Here is an 11092-nt window from a genome sequence, read left to right as displayed (position 1 = left end):
ATATCCAGCGAAAATATTTAAGCCACTTACAAAATGAAATAGATGTACAACAAACCAGCAACTACTGTACAAATAGCAACCTTCCATTAAACACATACCAAAAAGAAATACTAAAGTTTAAAAGTACCTCACTGAAGTACCAAACCATGTCTCCGTGTGTTGCCGCAGGACTTCTTATAAAAGTACCACAAAAACTATAGACATAACGTACAAAATACAAGACTATGAAGATTCGAAATGGTTCCAATTAGCTCTCTATCTTATAGCAAAAAACAAATACGACATTACTGACCCCTCAATGCTTTGCAATTACTGCACTGCAAAACATGACAACAACCAAACGCCTTCATGTGCTATCACAAATAACTTGGCATTATTCCCACTACCAAAACCCCTGCAACAACTACATTTATATGAGAGCATCATAATTCAAACAGTGCACCCATTTCAAGCAATAATACACCTCCAACAAAAAACAGCAAAGTTACCTCCCTTTGAATTAGTCAAAGGCATTCGTGGCAAAGTAGTTTATTTATCATTAGATCTCACAGAAAATGTACACACTCTAGGAGTGCAACGGCCAATAGATCAATCTTTTATTGTCTCAGTAAATGGCGTACCTACAAAAGACAAAACAATTTGGCAACAACTCGTGGACTTACATAAAGTTAGACAAGCCCTCGAAATCTAAAAAACAACTATGAATACTACAAAGAAATTAATATTGAAGAAAACCCGAGAGAAACCATTGAAATGATTCAAGAGTCACCAGAAACTGGTCAATTTGAACTTCTAAATCCTACTACAGAATCCAATATTTTAGACCATTATACAATTCATCCTTTACACTCTAAAGACGCTATAGATGATGCACTTGAAACGTACCAAATGCGACAAGCCAAACGATCTCCAATCAGCATATGGGAAAAAAGTATAGAAGCACGGGCCTTTCCGCTACTCTTTCATACTGGAAAAGGAAGAAGGTACGATGATAGACCCACACAGATAACAGCATCAGAATATCACTCTCTACGAATGTATTCTGACGACCCCAGATTCAGACAAAATGTGGAATACATATTCCACCTTCTCTTTGAAAGTGAACTAGCAACTCTATTCTACGGAGTTGCACACACATTAAAATCAGGTACCCATTTTCAAAATATGTCAGCTACGCAATTATTACAAAAATTGCAAGCAAAAGATGAGGTTTTACAGTCAAGTATTGTAAATCTTTTAGCAAACATGCGTGGTACAAAAGAATACTGGTTCCGATGTCGCAGAGATGTACGCTGTATGATAAGAAACCTTGGACCACCCACTTGGTTTGTAACATTAAGTTGTGCAGAATATGCATGGGAAGATTTACACGATTTCCTACGCATAGCAAACAAAAATAAAAACAGACGTAGATATAAAAACACCAGGAGAACTCTGCTCTCTAGATCCTGTAAATGTATCAAGATATTTCCATCATCGCTTCATTGCTATACTACACTTTATTTGTAATAAGACTGTTCCTCCCCTCTGAGAAGTTCAACACTTCTTTTGGAGAAAAGAATACCAAGCCAGAGGAGCACAACACATCCACATGCTATTATGGATTAAATTTGGTCAGGACAGTGATGCCACTGTTTTGCAGTTCATCCATAAATATGTCACTTGTGAAATCCCTTCACAAACAACACATAGTGACCTTCATGCACACATTTTACAATTTCAAAGACACAAATGTCGGGAAATATTGTCATCGCAAACATTTTTTTAAAAAAAGGGAAATACTACACCAAATGCCGCTTTGGTTTCCCTAGACCAGTTTCAGCAACAGGTCAAGTAAACAACTTCATGTCTTCAGTCAGACATAGTGTCAAAGATAAATCACCTAAGAACACATATTACATAAAAAGAACAGAAGAATCAAAATACATCAATGATTAAAATGCAATCATTGCCCTCCTATGGAATGCAAACATAGATGTGCAGTACATTACAGACAATTCCACTGCAGTTGCACGATATGTAACAGCCTACTTAACCAAAGCAGAGAAAACAGAGCTTCAGGACCTCTTGGATGACATATCATCTGACAAAACACTATGACAGAAATTGTACAGGTTAGGCATAAAAATGCTCTCTCATAGAGAATGTTTGTTTGTTTGTTTGTTTGTTTGTTTGTTTGTTTGTTTATTATTTGATAATGCTCACAAAACCCAGGGGTAGCCGGGCGCAGCAGGTACAAGGTTACTTAAACTTAGGTTACATACATATGGATGATAGGAAACATATCAAAAACAATACATATATGTCAGTACAAACAGTAGAAATGATAGCTAACAAGTTACAATGTTAAGAGTACATGTATGCAGAGAGGTAGAAGGGTAAGGGCAGAGTGGTCATAGAGCCGGATTTCAGGAATATCACGACCGTTAGGTGCAATGTGGCTCCTATGAAGCTGAAGACCGTTTAACCAGTACTGCCATGTATGGAAAATCTGACAATATAGTATGGCTAAGTCTTGGTCCTGCTAAATCTAGAAAAAGAGTTCTCAAATCAAATGAGGACATAGAAACAATAGCCAAAAAGGATCCCAACAGCCAAGACATTTTGAAAGACAATTTACTAGACACATATTACCCAAACATGAGTACCACTTTGTAGCCCAAAACTTCACATACAACAATAATGTTAAACCAGATGAAAAGAAAGGTAGATACAGAGTGGTAAATTGTGAAGGCAGCTTAGTGAAACCAAACGCAGCTTAATTAATCATATCAAATTGTCATTAAAAACTCCTCAACATAAAGAACTGTATTACATGTCCCTGCTACAACTTTTTAAACCATGGAGAAAAGAAGAAGAGTTACTGGATACATATGACTCCTATGAAGATGCTTTCAAAGCAAATGAAAGCACTATAACAGACGTAAACTTTACACAGTACCAAACAATGTTGCACAATGAACAGCAACACAAAGAAGAACTCCAGGCCCAACTACAAGTGGACACTCCCGACAGTAGTCAACCTTCTGTAACAGGAAGCCAAGAACCACTTGGACAGCCACTAATAGCAAATGAGGCAGAATTAGCCATGACAGAAGTAGAAAACACCATGGGCCTCATTACACGGTAGTCGGAGGACCAAGGTGCTATTAGCACCTTGGTCCATGCCGGTAAAATACCAGCACCGCCTTGGTGGAAAGGGGAATTACCACCCTATTCCAAGGTTGGCAGGGCGGTAATTTCCCCTACCCCATTGCCCTTCCCCATTCCCATTTTTGCCCCATAAGGCTCTATGGGAATGGGGAAGGCGCTAATTACGTTGCCGCAAATTGCGGTACCGTAATTAGCACCCTGGTCCCTTTGCGGGTTGGTTTTTAACCCCTGCTAAACAGCAGGCGTTAAAGTACCTACCCGCAAAGGGACCTCATAGTAAGGCGGTAAGGGTTAACGGTCACTGGTACCATTACCGGTGACCGTTTGTTAGGCGGAAACCTGTGCAGTTCCCTCTGGGACCACTGCAAAAGATTTAGGACTACAGGTGTTTGGCAGTAAACCCACTTGGTAGCAATCTGTACCACACAGATTCACTTGGTAGCTGTGGCTGAGCAGTCAGACTTCTCTCAAGAAAAGTTAGGCCGTATGTGGAGTATACAAAGTAGGGCAATTTACACAGTAGAACAAGCAAACACGGAACAGAGCTTCGGTGTAAAGATATATAGTTATTTATTTATAAAAACACATCTATGAAAAACATACTGGCACTAATACGGTAAACAACTTCAATCACAATTACTATAGGTATCTCACTCCTCTAACAATAGTTCGACCAGTCTAGGTTCAACGCCACCACTTATTTGCAAACAGAGGTGAATGCTTTACCTAGATGGCACTCTAGTATTGGTTAGGACGGGAGAGAAAAGGCAGGGTATGAAATCAACTCGGTACCAACACTTTTACAAACAAATGCAAGGCAAGTAAGGCAGGGACTACTGTAGATCGCAAAGTCAGAGGCCAGGCCCACTCGGAGAGAGGCAAGGCGATATGTCCCAAAAGGTATCACAGTGGAAATGCACTTCGAGTCTTGGTCGCAAATTGTCACAGAAAGATTGGACCAGTTCACAACAGAAAGTTAAGAAGGCTTGGAGGCGACCCAATGGAGAGGCAAGGATTAAGACACCTCACGCTAATCGTCACAAGGGAAGCCAGGCGGACACGGTACCTTGTATGTGGCGAGACAGCTCCGGCGGGGCAGTTGTTCCTGGTCGGGGCTTTGCCAAAAGAAGAGATGATCTTGTTGTCGAAGGAAAGTTGAAGATCGTTGCACCACCAGGGATGAGACCAGCCGTGGAGTGCTCTGTCACAAGGCACCACCTTTTAGTAGCGGTACGGGTTAGTGGCTATCCGGTTGCCGGGGTGCTCAGCACGGGTAATTCGAATACTATGCCCTGGAAGCGAAGAAAAAGCAAAGGGGACTGGTTGTGCCCACCAGTCAGGGGAAGAAGACTCTCCGGCGGGGAGATCTCCTCTGTCGTTGGGAAGTGGTGAGTCGGTTCAGCAGGGCTCCACCGGAGGTGTCGTCGTTGCAGGTCGGCTCAGCTTTACCCTCGTCGGATTCTTAGGTCCTGTGGCGACTTCTCAAGATCAAGTCCCAAAAGCCCTGCTTTTATGCAGAAAACCACCATTCATTCAGCCTAGCTGTCAATCAAAACACGCTAAGTGGTGAGCGGGGTGGCTCACCACTTGGGCCAATCACACCAGAGTGCGACATGAGTTGGCAAGGCAACTCAGTCCAGGGTGCCTAAACCCCCTCCCACACCCCCTGTGGTACCCAGACAGAATGGCACCACTTTGGAGGGCTTCTGTGTAGAAGCACGCCAAAAGTGGAACAAAGGGCTCAACCTTTGGTTCGGAGTTACAGAGACGAACACAGACGCCATTTTAAAAACCGAGTTCTGGCAGAAAATACCAACCGGTAGATTTATTTAAGACAAATAAACCGGAGGTAGGTTAGAGACTAACGAGAAAAAGTATTAACCTCCAACAATGGGAAGAATCCCATAGAGTTATATTCGGAGTCGAATATAACAAGTAGTTTCCACTGCCACCAGCCAAAACTCGACGAGGGGGCACGGGACAGTGCCCCCTCGAATAACAGACCCAGGGGCAATCGAATTACCCCTACTAGTATGTCCACAATAGGATGGTTTGTACTAGTTCTGTTAGTAAATTTAGGTCTAGTAAAGCCAATGGTGACTTTACATGCCCTGGGCGACAGTAGTCAGTCCCAGGGTATGGAGTCTATGGGGGAGGTCCTCTAGGACGCCCCAGTGTTACGGCACGGAGGGTGCGGTGTAACACACATAGCAAAACATACGAGACCCTATGGAGTAAAAGACCCCATAGCCCATAGAACACATTGACATTCAAAGGAATTATCCACATTCATGTCCAAGAGTGGGGGAAAAAGAGTCTCACTCTTGGCAGGATGGAAAAAAACAAACTCCAGAAATCCAGCAAAGCTGCTGGGGGACTCACTAGGTTAGAAAATTCAGCCTAAACAGAGAATTCTCCCTAACACCGTTAACCCTTACCGCCTTCCGTGTAATGAGGCCCCAAGTGTCAGTATGAACAAGCTACAGAAGGCTTTGCTGTACTGAAATCATAACTGAACAATGAGCAGCGTAGCGTTTTACAATAAATAACAAAACAAATTAAACATGGTGTGGAACATGAAAATAAAAACTGTACCTGCCAAGACTACAAACCTATACTTCTATTCGTGAGTGGTGAAGCTGGTTCAGGCAAAACATTCTTAATCAAAATCATCAGCAAGTTCCTTCAACAATTGACAAACAACAAACTGTCAGCTGTTGTAACTGCCGCCACACGCTTAATTGCCTACAACATAGGTGGTGTCACTTTACACCGATTACTACTCCTTCCAGTAGAACACCAAAACAAATTAGACTATTACAAACTTTCCACATAAGTTGCAATGGAACGACGCAGAGTTTTCAAACAAATGAAAATGCTGCTAATAGATGAGGTGAGCATGGTCTCCAACCTAATGTTGGCTTTGATTCACCTTAGATTACAAGAGGTCCTCAAGACAGACTACGACCAGTTCTTTGGAGGAAACATATTATTGTTTTCAGAGATCTTCTTCAATTGACAGCAGTGAAAGCTGAACCTATTTTTAAAAACTTAGGACACAAACTGTGCCGTAAAACTCTTGGCAGCATAGTAAATGTCAACCTTTGGCAACATTTCCAATACAGAGAATTAACTGAAAGCATGCGCCAATCTGCAGACCTCACATACGCCAACATTTTTAAAAGTATTAGAGTTGGTGTACTATCTCAAGAAGCACAATCAATATTAAAAACCAGGCACATCCATACACTCTATGGCCATAACACATGTGCTACTGATGTCATGCAACAACTAGCACACAAAAATGTCAATTGTATGTCCTTGATGCCACCTCTTGCAAGCTGTTTCAAATTCAATGAAACAATGTTGAAAAAATAAATGCAACCAATAATTGAAATTTGCTCCACAGATCAACTGGACGTACATGGTATGACACTACCCATGTGTCAACAAGCCACAACAAGACTAAATACGGTAGAAAACTCTATCTCCAACACAGCTGGTTTGGAGAAAATATTACAATTATCTTTAAACTGTAGAGTAATGCTTAAACGTAACGTTGACGTGGAGCAAGGACTACTTAATGGAGCACTTGGTACAGTTGTTGGCTTTCAAACATACCCACGTGACAACAACATTCAATTTGTCAATATGCTCTTTGACAAACTATCAGAAGTTAAAAGGATAGGACGCTCAACAGCCCGCTCCCTTCTTTTCAAAGACATGTATGTACGCAGAGAAGAATTTTCACTAACTCTAGCATACGCAGTGACCATACACAAATCACAAGGTCTTACCCTAGATAAAGCATTAATAGATATTGGTAGCACAGTCTTTAAAGAAGGCATGTGCTACATAGCACTATCACGCTTACGTACACTTGACGGGCTATTTCTAATCAACTTTGATGCAAGTAAAGTCAATGCTGATATTGCTTGCATTCTAGAATACAATAGGCTGTGTTCACTCCACACACTCCCATCTGACAACCTACCCTGTTCCACAACAAGCAAAATGTTGAAAAAGAAAACTACTTCAAACTGAAACAATTACAGGATATCACTACAATTCCTCCAAAGAAAAAAAAAGAAACTAATACTTCATCAAGTACCACAATCAAACAAGAATCTAGTGGTCAAAGTAACTCAACTACTTCTTCAAAGAAGCAACACACACTCCAAACAAATGATGTCCACACAGAACTATCAGGTCCATCCAAATTTTCAAATGTCACTGCTGTAAATTGCTACGCAAATGTAGCAATAAATATTCTATTCCAATTGCCACCAATTATTGAGAACATTTACTTACACAGTGCAGACCAATTGTGTTTGCAAATGTTAGTCCTTCATAGAAATGCAACCAACAATCCTGACAACACTTACAGTGTTCATGGAATAAGACAAGAATTGGACTACTGTGCTGGAATGGTCAAATACACTATAAACTCAGAAGATCCACAAGAATTTCTAATGTACTTACTACAAGTACTGGAAAACAAAAACATATCTATAAATGAAATCTTTCAGATTTCATACATGTGGAAACATACATGCACTCTCTGCAACCATGTGGCACAGGAAGAAGTCCCTAATGAACGCTTTGTGTATGTATCCATAGCTAACTGCGAATCCATTCCATTTCAGCAACTTGTACAAAATGCAAACCATGGCAGATTATGTACTACCTGCAATTGAGATAATCGCTCCACCTTACAAATACAGACACATAGTAAATACGTAATACTAATGCTTTTACATTACAATGCAGATGGTACCAAAAACAACTGTAAGCTGACTGGATTCACACATGTTCAAGTATCACTTTGTAAGAAAACCTTCACAACAATAGGTATAATCTATCACGCAGGAGCCACAACCAATGCAGGTCACTACAATGCATATATAAAAAAGAATTGTGGATGGCTCGAATGTAATGATAGTACCATTACTTTAAAGCAGAGATTGCCAACAAATCTTGTAAACGATTACTTAATATTCTTAAAACCAAAATTTGATACGTAATCTGTGTATGAACATAAGCCAAACTTCAACTTCAAAACTGTGCACAGTTAGAGTACACCAACATGTATATAACTGCCCCAAGATTCTGCAACAAACAAACACATAAATAAATACCACTAAAATCAAACAAGGAATATACAGTTAGAATACGCCAACAGGTATCTAACTGCCCCAAAAATCTGCAACAAGCAAACAGATAAACAAATACTACTAAAATCAAGCAAGAAATATATAGTTAGAAGACGCCAACAGGTACCTAACTGCCTCAAAAAATCTGCAACAACCCAACAGATAGATAAATAGCATAAAAGTAAAAATAAACAATTAGAATACGTCAACAGGTATCTAAGTGCCCCAAAAATATGCAACAAGCCAAAAGATAGAAGATCAGCAAGAAACAAGAAATAAACAGTGAAACAATTAAATAAATATATTGTACCGCAACATAGAAGGTTTTTTTTTAATCCAGCATGGATTTTTTTCCCCACAGACACAATGATTTAAAAAACAAACACAGAAACTGAGCAAATTGCACAGTACACTGGTTTGAACTACAGTACTTGTAAAGTACTAAATATGAGGGTAAAAAAAAACAGAAATGTCTATTATGCAATGCAATAACTCATTATGAACTACCTGCTCTAACATATGATCTTTTCTTTTATCACTGAGATGGAAAAAGTATGTTTGGTCGAGTTACCCATGTCATGAAAAAACTGCATACAACCACAAAAAACTCAACCAGTAAGTATCCAATAAATAAACTCAGAAACACTGCACTCCTTGTTACAAAATCTACAATCTTAACTGCATAACCTAGCCAAAACTTCACATACAAACTCAAAAAAAATGAAACAGTACAAAACTTTTGGGTTGTGCATATTTGATGGGTGTTTGATTCTATGGGTGTGTTATGCTGTGGTGGTTGTGGCCAGGGCCTAGAGTCTTGGGTGCATGGGCTACGGCCTTCGGTCATGCACCCAAGATTCTAGGCCCTGGCCACAACCACCGCAGCATAACACACCTATACTACCAAACATTTTGACTGTGGTATGTGGGCTGCTTATAGATCATATTAAAAATAATCAATGCTGTACTAACAACTCAAAACCAACATCATACTAAAGTAAATTAGTTAGTAGTGCATTCATTATGTCCGCGGACAGCCGCTACGACCGCGGGCATGGCGAACACATCAAGGGCACCTGCCACCTAAACAAATACAGTATTTGACCCACCTCTTACTCCTCAACCCTCCCCAATCCCTCCTGCACACCAACCCACTTCCCAAAATATCATGTTGCCTCTGTTCGCCGCCGTGCTGTCGGTGGATCCAAGATGCCAGGCGCATTGAAACAATGTGATGCGCCTCATCCCAGCCAATCGGCGAACCCGTTGCATGTCCGCGGACATGACGCAAGCCGACTAGCCAATCGGTGTCCTGTCCACAGTGTGTCCGCGCAGGGGACATAGATATCACTAATTTTTTTGCCTTATGTTTCGGCTATTTAAAAAAAAAACTACTGGACGGATTTACACCAAATTAACCAAAGCACGCTTTCGGGACTAAGCCGCCGCTCCTGCTGAAAATTTGGTGGAAATCCGTCCAGCGGTTAGAGCTGTAGGCGTGCACAACGTTTTTTCCCAGTATGTCTATGGGAAAAAATAAATTTTGGGACCCACCTATAATTTTGCCCCCACTGAACCAAACTTTGCAAATAAATTCAGAGTGGGCCATATACTTATTTTGCAAAGTTTGGTGAGGATTCGTCCAGGGGGAGCAAAGTTATAAGTCGCCCAAAAAGTGCTCTTCCTATGGGATTAGCAACTTAACCATAACTACACAGCCACTACTGTGGCTGTTTAATTATATATATATATATATATATATATATATATATATATATATATATATATATATATATATATATATATATATATATATATATATATATATATTCCTTTTCCTCCTGACTGGCTCTTGGGTTGAAATACCATATATGGCTCTGAGGCTGCCTCATGTCACACTGACTGGAGCCTTCCCAGGGGCTGTCTGTTGTGGGTACACCCTCTGGGGGGGGGGGCTGTATAAATGGAGTCTGAAGTGAACTCACATTCTGTGTTTTGGGTGTCTGGTTTCTGTGTGTGTGACACAATGAATGAGACAGCCCTAACTGAAAATGGCACAAATACAGTTAAGTGGCTGAAAGGCTGGGTACTTGCCCCAATCCACATTCTTTGTTATGGGTGTCTATGTGTAGTGAATAGCCTGCCTGCCTGCATGAATGCCCCTCTGCGTGATTGGCCGACTGAGCCTGACTCAGCCAGAGTGAATGGGGAACAGATGTGTATATCTGGGCACCTTTCACTTACCAGTTTGTTCAGAAGCTGAAATCGAAGCTGAAGCAAGAAGAAGCTGTTCCTTGAAGCCCTGATGGAGAAGTCAGCTGCTGCTTTTTCTTTGTGTAATTCAAAAACTGCTGTGTTGTTCCAAAGACTGATCCAGAGAGGACTGGAAAGGAAATCTTTCCCCGAACTACGAGGGACCGTCATGCAACCTGCTGCTCTTCATCAGAAGTACCCAGGAAGCTAGTCCTATGTGCCTTCTGTCTGGAGAAGGGGTCTTCATGAGTCCTGAAGAGGAGTGCCTGGACATCTCGAGTCGGAGAAGTCCATTGGTGTCACCCAGGTTCTGGAGGTGCATTTTGTGACCGGTGGAAGCCGTTGCTGTCTACTGCCCAGAAGAAGGGGTACCCTGGCATAGTGCTGCAGGACACCCAGAGCTGTGAAAGTTCCAAACTGCATAAGAACATTTCAAGGGACATCCTTGCCATCATCACTGACCACTTTTTCCCACCAGAGAGAGCCCAGAGTCGCTGAGTGCAGAGGAAGATCGGTCAGTGGGTTCCCCACCA

Source organism: Ambystoma mexicanum, chromosome 1q (genome assembly GCF_040938575.1).
Source record: "Ambystoma mexicanum isolate Mex_15411 chromosome 1q, UKY_AmexF1_1, whole genome shotgun sequence".
Classification (NCBI taxonomy): domain Eukaryota; kingdom Metazoa; phylum Chordata; class Amphibia; order Caudata; family Ambystomatidae; genus Ambystoma; species Ambystoma mexicanum.
The sequence above is the reverse complement of the archived record's forward strand: the minus strand, read 5'-3'. Positions refer to the sequence as shown.